Below are 13,893 nucleotides of genomic sequence, written 5' to 3'. Positions count from 1 at the left end.
ATTTGTCTGTGGCAATGAAAAAGATCAGACACATGCCACGTACATAGCAGTAGAGAGCAAATCAGCAGATGTACAGAGACACAAATTGCAAACAGAGCATTACCTTTGACAACTAGATAGGCAGACACATTGACTTGGAGAATGAGTTCACTTTGAAGTTGTCACTTTTCAAAGCACTTAGCAATGAACAGAATTACAAATCTAAGGTGCCACTTGCAGTAAAGATCCCTAAGAAAGCAGGTGTCCAAACACCTTGTGGTTGGTGGATAAGCATTTTTCTGAGTATAAATAGGGATGCCCAGTACTGCCTTTCTTCTCCTTGGCACAAGAGTGCCGGTTGAGCACAATCCTCAGAATATGCAATGGGCATACCAATTTGTTTATAGCCTGCTTTTTGGTGCCGTGGGATAGCAAGGGTCTGTGTAACCAAGCTGTTTCTGTGTCTTAACCTGAATTATTTACTTTTCTTAAACATTTTCAGATGGTATAGTTATGACAAGGGTGTGAAGAAAGTTATTATTGTGATGAAAACCTGATCATGATACGAAGTAAAAAGTTTAAATATTCAAATCATTACAGATATCCTCCCAGGTCCTTTCTAATTTCACCCCTTCACCATCAAATTATCCCCCTATTGCTACAAGTGATTCAGTTCCTGCAATGATAGCAATAGCATAGACAGTGCACTCATCACTGGTGGTTTTACCATCAAAGGGGTGATTAAAAACACAGGCACCACAGGACAACACTAGTGTTCCCATCATTGGTATTAGTGATGGAACTGAATTAGTGGTAGCACTGAAGTGGAATTTTGGGTCAAAAAGGCAAGTGTGAACAGAACCTCAGTGATTAAGAGCAGAGCTGGTTAGAAAAAAGTAAGTATATTTTGTGACAATTTTCAAAAGAAATTAAAATGTTTTGTTTCAATTGACATTTTCTGTAATTTTTTTGTTTCAATGAAAAATTTAAAAATGTAATGGAATGTATATTTAAATTGCTTTAGTGGGGGGAAAACACTAAAAAAACCTCTCTTCTATCTTTTTCCAGTGGGAAAAAAGTAGAATGTGAAAGAAGTTTTTTTCCTACTGAAATCAAATATTTATTAAAAAGATTTAAATGGAAAATTTGTGAATAGCTAAAGTTAAAAGGTCAGAACTGAAATGTATTCAAGCAACAAGTAGGTGAGAACTGTTCAGATAGCTGGTGGTCCAGACTTGAGCCCTAACTGAAACTGAATTCAAATGGATATTGAATTTGTAATTGGATTCAAATGGGTTTCCTTTAGTGTTGCAGAGTGGCTGGACAAAAGGGTGGTCAACACATCCTGATTCAAATGGCCAAACAATACTCATTATTGAGAACAAAAGACCCTATGTGATAGAGAAGGTGTGGCTTTGGGCTGATTGGAAGACCTTTTATCACAACATAGTCATGTGTCAAGCATGTTTATGCACCACCATGCCTTCCTTTATGCTATGAAACTCTGGGCAGCCATCCCATAGTGCCTCGGCAGGAGGAGAGTGCCTGGAGGACATGCACACAGAACGGCATTAGCGTGATGTGGGAATTTTTCTAATGCTCTCTATATTGCCACAGTTGTTACCAGCAGAAGAGCTCAAGCTTTAGCTCCTTGGTCTAAAGGCAAGGGCAACAGAGTGTTTTTTGAGGGAGTTCTCAGCTTTGGAACTACTCCTTCCTTGATCTGATATAGTCCAGGTTTGTTGGCATGCTTGGGTTAAAGCCTATTTACTTGAGCCTTGGGGGAAGGCAGGGTTTGATGGTGACCAATATTTTTGGGCAGGGGAAGGGCAAAGTGTTGTTGCATTTGCCAGTGAGTTAGCTGCTAGTTTTAGTTTTGATTAATTGTTTTTGGTGTCAAAGGTGCCTAGAGTGTTAGTTATTTTTAATAAAATATTAATTTATTAATACATTTAATTATAATTATTTATTATTTAAGTGCACTTCCCTTACCCACCTAGGGGAGGAGAAGCCACGGAAAAGTTGACTGAAGCAGCAAACCAGGGAAAAACGAATCATAATGTATTTAGCAAGTGATAATCAGGGCCAAGCCTAGGCATGAGGAAAATAGGATACTGAAAGTCTGGACCTTCAGTCTGTTGCAAACTCTGCAGCTCACAAGTCAACCCTATTTATGAATCTGGTTCTGCTCCATGAGTGTGGGGAAGAAATCTCTGTGTGCTGCTGCCAGGAGGGAAAAAACCTCAGTGCTGCTAGATCTGACCTCTCTTCCCAGAAGGGATGTCCTGTGGATCATTAAGACTGGCCCCGAATCATCCAAATCACAGAAAAAAATACATACAGTAGAACCTCAGGAATGGAGGTTATATGTAACTTTGAAATGTTTGTAACTCTGAACAAAATGTTATGGTTATTCTTTCAAAAGTTTGCAACTGAACATTGACTTAGTACAGTTTTGAAACTTTTCTATGCAGAAGAAAAATGCTGCTTTCCCTTTAATTTTTTAGTAGTTTATGTTTAACACAGTACTGTACTGTATTTGCTTTTTTTTTTTTTATGGTCTCTGCTGCTGCCTGATTGCGTACTTCTGGTTCCAAATGACGTGTGTGATTGACTGATCAGTTCGTAACTCTGAGGTTCTACTGTAGAGGAACTATTTCCTGACTAGTAAATTATTTAACATTAAAAACAGTAACAACTAATGAGGAATGAGAGAATTTCCTGGTATTCCCCCCTACAACTACATTACTGTCCTTTGCTCAGATAAGTGACTGCAATGCATCAGAGGCCAAGTGTCCCTCCGCAATAAGGGAAACCTTAGGGAGGGGATGGGACACCTTCCTAACAAGGAGTGGGGGGATCGGAAATGCAAAATCTCTCCCTATTCCTCACAACTAGATCCCAGATCCTATTATGATGTTGTAAAACTGCAAGTGTACACAGCAGTGTAAACCATGCTAAACAAATAACAAAGTTCCTGCCCTAAAGAGCTTAAAGCTAAAGGCATGAGTGAGCACAAAGCAGTACAACACAAAACAAACACATGTGGTCTTTACAGCTGGAAACCTTATTATCTCTCAAGAGGGATAAAAAATAAGTAAAGCAGATTTCATCTCTTTGGAAATGGAGCATTTCACTCTGCCAAAAATGTGTACTTCACAAAACAAAACAAACCACAAGTAACTAAGTTGCTAGCGTATAGTTGGGTGCCTGGGGAACGTGGGACTGCCGAGGGGCTGGGGGATAGTGGAGAAGCAGGACTTAAAGTGGGTGTAATTTTCTGGATTTGCTGCTGTCCTAGTCCTTTACAGGAAAATCCTATAATCCTTTATATAAAATTATATATTTTCTGTGGATTTTCCAGACCATATTAAGAATAAAGATTTATATCACTATTATAGAATTTTATAGGATGGCCCAGAAAGCCTAAGAGAAATGGTGTATTCTACCAGCTTTTGAGAGTAACTTCTATAGGACCCTATTACATTTCTATAAGAACACTGTTGGTTTTATCCCTTTTAAATTCTACAGGACTTTTTCAAAAAGGGGTATCTCTGTGATTGTCCCTGTTTGGTCAGGCCACACACATTGTGCTGAAGGACGGCTGCCTGTGTGTTCCCCAAATCAGTTCCAGGGCCCACGCTGGTTTCACACTGTAGGGCAGGGGTCGGCAACGTTTGGCACGCGGCTCGCCAGGCCCTGGCGGGCCGGGCCAGTTTATTTACCTACTGACGCGGCAGGTTCGGCCGATCACGGCCCACACTGGCCGCGGTTCGCCGTCCCGGGCCAATGGGAGCAGCGGGAAGCCGCGACCAGCACATCGCTCGCCCGCGCCGCTTCTCGACGCCCCCATTGGACCGGGACGGCGAACCGCGGCCAGTGGGAGCCGCGATTGGCTGAACCTGCCGCGTCAGCAGGTTAATAAACTGGCCTGGCCCGGCCCGCCAGGGTGCTTACCCTGGTGAGCCGCGTGCCAAATGTTGCCGACCCCTGCTGTAGAGCAACCTTTCAACGCAAGGTCATGGTGCTGCCACACCATCTCTCAATGGATGGGTTTGAGTGACACTACAAAACGTTGCAGCTTTAGTACAAAGGCAGTCTCAGTTCTATATAAATGGAGGGAGGGAGATGGGGGAGCACAGTCCTTATGACCATAGTCTAAGCCTCAGGCAGAAGGTCAGGAGCTGCGGAAATGTCTGTAGTGACTGACCCCAGGAGCCTCCTTCCTCCCCCATAGAACAACGGAACCCCTAGTCAGAGACACACACTGAACTTGGCAGGGAAGGGAAGTCACCCCCTTCCCCTTTGCAATGAACTACTCACAAGCTATTCTCCATCCCCTCCCCCCCTCCACAGCAATGGACTCGTCTCCTGTATATGACTGCAGGAGGGGAGGGGGCCAGCCCACTTGGACAGGGGGAGGAGAAGGCTGTGTGGTAAGTATAGGAAGGGGAGGAGGGGTTAGTGGCTTCGGTGCCGTGTTGCTATGGGGAGACCGAGAGACTAGAGGGTGGTGTTGCTGCTGCGCAGGGAGAGAGGGAGCAGCAGCTGCTGCTGATCCCTGACACATCCCCCTACGGGCCTGCTGCCATATTGTGTCCACTCTCCCCCAGCCGCACAGCTTCATGACTACTGTGAGTATGGACCCCATTATTAACTGTGATGGTGGTGGGGGAGATTTTTCCTCCAACCCTTCCAGCAGAGAGATTCCCAGCCTATATTTGCGTGTGTTTTATTTTAGAATATCTGAACCTACAAAGAACATACATGTGGTTAAAGGATGAGCGTTTCCTGCTCTGAGGTGGCAGCACTGGGGCGGGGGGGATCACTGCCGCCTCTCAGAGGTGGGATGTATAAAGTGGGTTTGTTAATTGGGGCTGGAATGAAATTGTGATTCAAAATAACAAACGTGGGCTGGGGGAGGAGGTTTAACAGGGGCAGGTGGGTTGTGGATTGGAGTTTGTCCCGCTCACCCGGCCGCACAGGGGACAGCCTGTCTTTGGTTAAAATTGCTTAATAAATATGGAGGGAGAGGAAGCAGTTTGTTCAGGGGGCTGGTGCCTCTGGAGAGCTCGGGTGTGACTCGTGAGGGGACGGAGCCTTGTTTTGTTTTCGCAGTCAGGTCTGGGAAGAGGCTGGGGGGCCGCGTGTGTGTGATGAGAGGGAGAAGGGCTGCTCGGCGGCGGGCGTGAGTGAGCACACATGGATAACGCGCAGAGAGGGAGAGAGTAAATAATGGAAGAGGCGAGGAAGCTTATGTTGACGATTTGGGGCTGCCTGGGTCGGTGTTCCGCATGGGTCGCTTCCAGAGAGTCTGGGTAAGGGCCGGAGCCCCCAAGCCCACCCTAAGAGAAAGCATGTGCCGAGATCGCGCTCCGGGTTCGCAGCCCCCCCAGCACTGAGGACGCTTGCCAGGAGTGCAGATCTGAAGTCAGCGATGAGTGACTCCCGCGCAGCCCCCGCAGTACAATCATCCCTCCAGAGAAGGGAGACTTGCCGTAAAATTACCACCCCCCCACCGCGCAAGGGAGGGATGCTCTCCTCCCTGTTGGAGAGTGAGGTTGACAGCTGGGCTGAGTCCTGCAACTCTGTTACTGCTGTTGGACTGGCTTTTCCTTCCCCATATGCCCCTGTTTTCCCGTGGGAGGAAGGGGGGAGGCTCTCTAAGGAGCATGTGGCCGGGAGAAGGTGTTGCGCCAAGAATAGCACCCACCGCAGTTCCTTGTAGGTGCCTGTCCTGCCTGAGCCAGCCCGGTGAGGAGAGGAGGTGTTAGTCCTCTTGCCCTTAAAAACATAACCTTCCCCAGCTGCAGGAAGGGCCTCTGTCCCCCCCCCTCGGATCCATTAGCAAAGGCAGCAGCTGATGCGTGCAAGGTGAGTTTCACACCACCACCCCCCCCGGATCATGTGCGTTTAGTTCATTGATCTCCCCCATTTTGGTTGGGATTGTGACAGACACGTGGCCCGCTGAGCCCACCCCAGCAAGTCATAGGCATTTCTGGGAGTGTGTGTGTCTGTAACAACCGCGACAAAGAGCCAGCCTCTCACCGGTCCTCATGAGCTCCAGAGAGAGGGAGATCGTCCCCCAGTCTGCTGCTGCCACCGCTGCCCAGCTACTTCTGCGCGGCAGTTTAGCCGTCGTTCTCGGTGTCTTCTCCTTTCTCTTGTGCTCTTGGGTGAAGTACTTGGCTCACTGTTGAGATCTCTGTAGTGTTAGTTGTTCTTATGAGACATTAGTTTATATGGAGTGGGCTTCCTTCTGCCCAACCCCCCTTTTCCACTAGGAAATTTTTTCCTGGATGTGATGTTCTCAAACTTTTGAGATACCTAAAAACTTATTTCTTTTTGTCAGGAGTTTCAGATGTTTCTCTTAATCTGTGTTTAGGTATATAAAGGGGCTTTAAAAGCAGTATTGTGTATGTGTATATATATGTACACAAATGGTGTGCATGCATTTGTGTGTGTTTATGGTAATAATATTTGCATTGGTTGTTGTAATGAAAATGTTAGCCACAGTTTCTTAAATTAACCCAGAAAAGTGACTGGCAGTTGATCAGATTGACATGTTCTTTTGTGTTTTGTACCCCATTGGATATGCTTTGGGGCACATTATGAATAATACAGTATAGTAAGATGGATTTCAGTTTTTCTTAATTCTCAGTTTTTCAACAGAAATAAATTAACACTGTTTATATTAAATTAAGGGTTGTACTAAAAACAAAATGAAAAAATATAACACCATTTTACTGCACTGTGATGTATCCTGCTTTTTGAGCATGGGGAAATCCTCTGGCAGAAGTGGGTTAGTTAAGGCAATGGTACAGCTATGTTTAAAAAAAAAAAAAAAAAAAAAAGTATAGAGGAGAGGGAACCAGGAGAAAGAATTCAGTAGTCCTGTACTGAGGAGGACATTGATAGGAGAGTTCAAAAATAAATTAATAAATTGGTGAGTGAGGAGAACACGCCCTCAGCATCCCATCTGAGCCATAACATTGGTTGTAGATTGTGAGTCAGAAATTTTACACTGAATGATTTTGATGGTGTAGGAAAAAATGTAACATCGCAATTGTGATCTTTGTTCAAACATAAATGCTCTTAGTAACTAAATTATATGATGATGGAAAGTTCTGTTTTGCTCCTAAAACTATATATGCAAACTTAAGAGGGTATGGATTTTTTTTATAGCCAGTAGTGAGTAGGAAACTTTTCCTTGGTGTCTGGTTGTACGTTACTTACAAGTTTCTGCAAAACTGAAATCTAATTAACAGGTAGAAGTGCTAAATTATATTCTATTTTATGGCTATGAAGACAACCTGATTATGAACTGGTACAATGCTGTGTAATTGAATCAGCAGACAGACAGCATGAAAGAATGGCTTGAGAGGTGTGAACGTCCCCTGTTCTTCTCAGGGTTAGTTAACTTGCATTCTCTGGGCCTGAATATATATATACTCTACCCTTATTCTGCGACCTGCTGGGGATACTAGTTGGTGGCTCCTCCATGGAGCTGAAATCATGGGTGTTTGCCTGGTGCAGTTCACAAATTCCCCCAACACCTGTCCCTTTTGGGGCAAGAGAGAGACCTTGGCACACATCTGTGTAGGGTTCATCAGATTGTAGCCCCTCCTTTGCATCATCCAGAACCTCTTACTGAAGTTCTGGCTGCACTTTTCCCCGCATCTCCTGATCTGTGCACACTCTGTCTGTGGCCTCCACAATCATGGGACATCCTCGTCAACCTTCTCTTGGCACTGGCCAAGGTGACTATCCATCGCTCCAGAAGTAGGAAGCTAGGCGGTGTGCTCTGTGACTTTGGGCCTATTCCTGGTCCCTTATCTGAGCATACTTCTGGGCAGAATTCCTCTGGGCAAAGTTCACTGACACCCTAGACACCTTTGAGTAGTGGGAACTGTTGGGGGATTCTCTACTCAGTGTCCCCTCTCTGGATCCCTGATTTTCAACCTCACTCCCCCTCCCATTTTTTTTTTAATCTGTTGTCCCCAGTAATCAATTGTAGCCTGGGCTTAACTAATGGTGTGGGCCTTTAGTTATGGGCTGGCATAGAACTGCCTGTCCCAGTAATTCAAATAGTACTGCAGCTCCCACTGGTGCCACTACTTGTGCAACCCTAGTGGTAGCACTAGGGGGAAATTCCTTAACCACATGCTCCCTGAAAAAAAACAAAATCTTTAGTGCAAGCACAGTTATTGTACCCATCCACACTAGTAATGCAGTTGTATTGGGGGACTTGGTTACAAAACATCTATCCCAAATGTAGCTAAAGCATGGTTCGGTCTAAACCAACCATGCTTTGATGTGTCAGAGGACAGATATACAGTAGTTGAGGCCCACAGCATCAGGGCCGGCTTTAGCAAGTGTGGGGCCCAATTCCTGGGGCAGCACTTTGGATTGCCGGCTGGGGAAGAGGGGGCCCCGGGGCTTACCGCGCTCTGGCTGGCGCTCCGGCCGGGGCCGCGGGGCTGTGGGGCTGCCGCGCTCCGGCTGGGGCCGCGGGGTTGTGGGGCTGCCGCGCTCTGTCCGGGGTCGCGGGGCTGCAGGGCTGCCGTGCTCCGGCTGGCGGTCCGGCTGGGGTCGCGGGGCTGCGGGGCTGCTGCGGTCCGGCCGGAGCTCCAGCCAGGAGAGTGGGGCTGGCCACGCTCCGCCAGAGCTCCAGCCGGGGTCAAACTTAAAAACAGCTTAAAAACATTGAGAGCTAAGTTTTATAGGACTTTCAAAAACTCTCTCTCCTACTTTCAAGAAAGAAGCATGATTTATTAAACTCCTATTGCTTCAGAGTATCAGCCACTGTTAACACATCTGAAGGTCCATAAAAAGATACAAGTGAAAGTAGACAAATGAGAGCCATTGCACTGAGCTCTGCTTCTCAGTGAAATAGTATTCCAAACAAACAAACAAAAAGAAACCTAGGAGTTCAGAGAAAGTGGGTGATACACAAGTAGTCAGCTGGGCAAAAGCAATGTCATGCATGAAATGATTACAAGTAGATAGTCTTTAAATCATTTCCCCTTGTGGGACCCAATTATCTGTAATTGGAGATGCTTTTATCCTGCAGATGGGAGAATGGAGCCCTTAATAATTATCAGTAAGTCCCAAAAGAAGCTTGCAGAAATATATACATACACAAAGTATTAATTTATTTTAAACAGTTTATCTTAACCCCAAACCCAAAAGGAAAGAGACCGAGGTTTCATTGCACACAGATGAGAGAGGAAAAAATGTTGGAAAAACTTTCAGAATTCTTCTCCCACTTTCTCTTGACTTGTACTCTCTCTCTCTGTCTCCCCAGGGATTTTAAGTTTCTTCCACACAGACAATTAAACCATGCTAGCTGAACCAGTTTTAAATATGGTTTGCATAACATATGTAGACAGTGGGCCTGATTCTCCGCTGCCTTGCATCGGGATGGATTTGAGTTAAATCATGATTTAAATCACTAGTCAGGAAGACTCGATTTAATCATGGATTTCTACATAAAAGTGCATTCATAGAATCATAGAATATCAGAGTTGGAAGGGACCTCAAGAGGTCATCTAGTCCAACCCCCTGCTCAAAGCAGGACCAATTCCCAGCTAAATCATCCCAGCCAGGGCTTTGTCAAGCCGGGCCTTAAAAACCTCCAAGGAAGGAGACTCCACCACCTCCCTAGGTAACTCATTCCAGTGTTTCACCACCCTCCTAGTGAAATAGTTTTTCCTGATATCCAACCTGGACCTCCCCCACTGCAACTTGAGACCATTGCTCCTTGTTCTGTCATCTGCCACCACTGAGAACAGCCGAGCTCCATCCTCTTTGGAACCCCCCTTCAGGTAGTTGAAGGCTGCTATCAAATCCCCCCTCATTCTTCTCTTCTGGAGACTAAACAATCCCAGTTCCCTCAGCCTCTCCTCATAAGTCATGTGCTCCAGACCCCTAATCATTTTTGTTGCCCTCTGCTGGACTCTTTCCAATTTTTCCACATCCTTCTTGTAGTGTGGGGCCCAAAACTGGACACAAAACTCCATGTGTGGACTCACCAGTGATGAATACAGGGGAACGATCACGTTCCTCCATCTGCTGGCAATGCCCCTACTTATACAGCCCAAAATGCCGTTAGCCTTCTTGGCAACAAGAGCACACTGTTGACTCATATCCAGCTTCTCGTCCACTGTGACCCCTAGGTCCTTTTCTGCAGAACTGCTACCTAGCCATTCGGTCCCTAGTCTGTAGCAGGGCATGGGATTCTTCCGTCCTAAGTGCAGGACTCTGCACTTGTCCTTGTTGAACCTCATCAGGTTTTTTTCGGACCAATCCTCTAATTTGTCTAGGTCCCTCTGTATCCGATCCCTACCCTCTAGTGTATCTACCACGCCTCCTAGTTTAGTGTCATCTGCAAACTTGCTGAGAGTGCAGTCCACACCATCCTCCAGATCATTAATAAAGATATTAAACAAAACCGGCCCCAGGACCGACCCTTGGGGCACTCCGCTTGAAACCGGCTGCCAACTAGACATGGAGCCATTGATCACTACCCGTTGAGCCCGACGATCTAGCCAGCTTTCTATCCACCTTACAGTCCATTCATCCAGCCCATACTTCTTTAACTTGGCGGCAAGAATACTGTGGGAGACCGTATCAAAAGCTTTGCTAAAGTCAAGGAATAACACATCCACTGCTTTCCCCTCATCCACAGAGCCAGTTATCTCATCATAGAAGGCAATTAGGTTAGTCAGGCACGACTTCCCCTTCGTGAATCCATGCTGACTGTTCCTGATCACTTTCCTCTCCTCTAAATGTTTCATAATTGATTCCTTGAGGACCTGCTCCATGATTTTTCCAGGGACTGAGGTGAGGCTGACTGGCCTGTAGTTCCCCGGATCCTCTTTCTTCCCTTCCCATTCTTGTTGGTTGTTATAACCTTAATACATATTCTTCACAACTAAGGCCTGGTCTACAAGGGGGAGGTGGGAGGGAGGGATCGATCTAAGTTACGCAACTTCAGATCGCTGAAGTCGACGTACTTAGATCGACTTACCGTGGTGTCTTCACCGCGGTGAGTCGACTGCTGCCGCTCCCCCCATCGACTCCGCCTGCGCCTCTCACGGCAGGCGAGACGGAGGAGTGCTTGGGGATCGATTTATTGTGATAAATCGACCCCCGCTGGATCGATCACTGCCCACCAATCCGGCGGGTAGTGTAGACATACCCTCAGAGATAGATGTAGGTTTCATTTTTAGAAGGTACCCACTATACATTTTTAAAGTGATTTATTTTGAAAACTTTTCAGTTTAGTTTTACAGCTATATCTGAAAATGAATGATTGTTTGGTTATTTCATTTACCAAAAGTAATTGAAGCAGATAGTTCATCTCCCAATGACTTCATCAATAGCTCCAATTCAACAGGTTAATCATTAACATTTGGAGGATTTTCTTGCCATGCTGTATTAGGAGGAGAACATCACCAGACAGACATTGTAATTTTATTTAACTAAAACAACATTATGAATTCTGGATTTTTTTCTTCAACGGCAAACATAATATTTTAACAAAACAAGCATATAAATTTTTGAATTTAGTTAAATATACAAGTTTTTCAAAATCAGGTTTGTTTTTGTTAATATTGTTTTTAACTAAAATAGTTTAATGGAATTAAAAAAAAACAAAAATAAAAATTAAATTGACTATGTCAGCCAGGTCAACATGAGAAACTTAAAATATTGGCTTCTTTCTACACCGTCAGAAGAAGCTACTGCTGTTAATAGTGAGATTATCATTTCAACAGTCTCTGAATCCAAGTGCTTAAGTCACTTCCATCAGTTCACTGGTGTGACTTTCTTAAAACATCATCAGCAAACATATTTCTTGAATGGTTCTTATTCCTAAACTGGGTCTCTTTTATGGCCTGCTGCCATTATAGGTTTTCCCTTCTAGTGAGAGAATGGTATGGTAGATCTCAAATCAATGAAGGCTACACTCAGAAAGACCTCAAGACTTCTGGAATATGCTGCTCAAACAGTTTCACTTTTGTTTCTACTCCCTGTCCCTCCCTTCTCACCTTTATTTCTAGGCTTGTCCAGATCTATTCCACCCCGAACAATTGTCTATTCATGGAACTTTTTGAAACTTTGCACTTTTAGAGAGAGGTAGGGGATTGACTCTGTGTACACAAATTTGCAGAAGGACAATAGGTTTGAGGTCTGTTATTTCTCACCTCTATATATTATTTATTTATTTAAAAACATTTTTGCTGTTAACAAAAAAGCATGTTATTTCTGGAGACACAAATCCACAGTTTGAGAACTGCAAAACTAAGCATCTCTGATGGTATCTTCTAGACTGAGCACTGAGTCCCATTGGGTAGATAGAAAGATTAACCTAAATGATCTATACAGAAGCCCCTGGAACCCCATAAAATTGGGTCCCTAATCCATGAACTATTGAAACTCATTTACAAAACTGTTCTTAAACATTACATGGATATATTGTCTCATACTATAGAATTAGAATTTATAATCCCTATTCCATGAGGAGATATCTTTGAGCTATAACTTCTGTGAGCTGAGGGGTAAAAACATTACCTACTATCTGTTCTTATCAGTTTAATATCTTAATTAAAACTATTTTATCAAAAAATCGGATTTAAATAAAAAAAATCATTGATTTTTATCCACCCTGCCTTGCATCCCGTCTAATCATTTCACACTTGTGAAAAATGGATGTTTAAATGCTATTGAATCAGAATGACAGGGCTTGATTCTCTTTCATGTATGCAAGTGCAAATCAAGAATAATGCCATTGGAGTTACACTGTGTTAATCAGAGGAGAATCAAGTTTGTAGTATCTGGCCAGGTTAGCGTGGACCTTTGTCAAATATATATGATCTTAACATCATTTCTGTTTTTGTTTAATAGTTTAATCTGACTTAAAAACCACACTTAGTCATAAAGAGGAAACTCCTGTGTGCCTGAACTAGTTTGTAACACTGTTTGGCCAATATGGATGGGGACAAATGTTGTTTTTTAAAGTGTTCAAGACTAAGCCCTGATTCCCTTTTGACTTGCACTTTATCAAGTACGCTAGTGCAAAAAGAGTGTAAAATGCTACCATTAGAATAATGGCATTTTACACTCACTTTGCACTGCTGTAAATTACTATACAAGGTGCAGGGCAACAGAGAATTGGGCCATGGTCTCTGGCTTTGGTAGGGAACTGCAGTGGTATTGGCAACACACAGCACTAGTGTAGAAGAGATTTCTGCAGCTGAAACAGTTTTTAACGTGGTGATGTTTAGACTTACCCTGGGTAGGTTTAAGTGACAGTGTGGCTGTTGCCATGGGCAGCTGTGCCAGACTAGGATGCTCAGACTTGGTCTATATGAGAAAAATTGCACTGGTTTAACTAAATAAATTTTAAATCAACCTAGCTCAATCAGTGCAAATCCCTAATAATACAGAGGCAGTGAAATTAAACTGATTTAAGCAAGGGTTAGTTTGCAATTTACAGACACAAGATAAACTGATTTAAACCATTTTAACTTCTACTTATGTGTATCTACATCAGGGGTTTACACCAGTCTAACTAGATCAATATATTTACACTGGGTGCAGCTTTTCTAATATAGAAATGCTCATTGTCTTGCGACTACTGGTTGAGCAAGGAGGGGAATTTTCACAAAAAATCCCTTGTGTACTAGTCTCTATTCTTTCACCATCCAGCTGTAATATTTAAAAACATTGACATATATTTGCTTGGCTGAACATGCACAGGTGTACTAGTAGGGATTATTCTATTGCTTTGATTGCTCATCTCTAGTGAGAGCATTTAGAAATCTCTGATAAGACCTGTGTATGTGATGGGTGAAAGAAGGACAGGAGACTACTTTCTTGCTGCACAGCGTACTTGGAGTGTGGGAGTTC

At 44.1% G+C, this 13,893-nt stretch overlaps 1 protein-coding gene across 10 annotated transcripts in view; it reads left to right on the top strand.

Annotated features, from left to right (window-relative positions):
- Window positions 1–4,299: 4,299 nt before the first annotated feature.
- The window catches only part of FOXN2 (forkhead box N2), a 125,683-nt gene continuing 116,089 nt past the window's right edge, over window positions 4,300–13,893 (top strand). For 4 of the 10 annotated variants that reach the window (XR_006172664.2, XR_010600243.1, XM_065590751.1 and 1 more), the window contains exon 1: window positions 4,475–4,613. The gene's annotated coding sequence lies outside the window, so the exon portion shown is untranslated. Of the gene's footprint in view, window positions 4,614–5,153; window positions 5,854–13,893 lie in introns of those variants that run through there. The other 6 variants (XM_008179215.4, XM_042842417.2, XM_065590749.1 and 3 more) reach the window with 5 other exon arrangements.

This window comes from Chrysemys picta, chromosome 3 (assembly GCF_011386835.1).
Source record: "Chrysemys picta bellii isolate R12L10 chromosome 3, ASM1138683v2, whole genome shotgun sequence".
Classification (NCBI taxonomy): domain Eukaryota; kingdom Metazoa; phylum Chordata; order Testudines; family Emydidae; genus Chrysemys; species Chrysemys picta.
The sequence above is the reverse complement of the archived record's forward strand: the minus strand, read 5'-3'. Positions and strand labels throughout refer to the sequence as shown.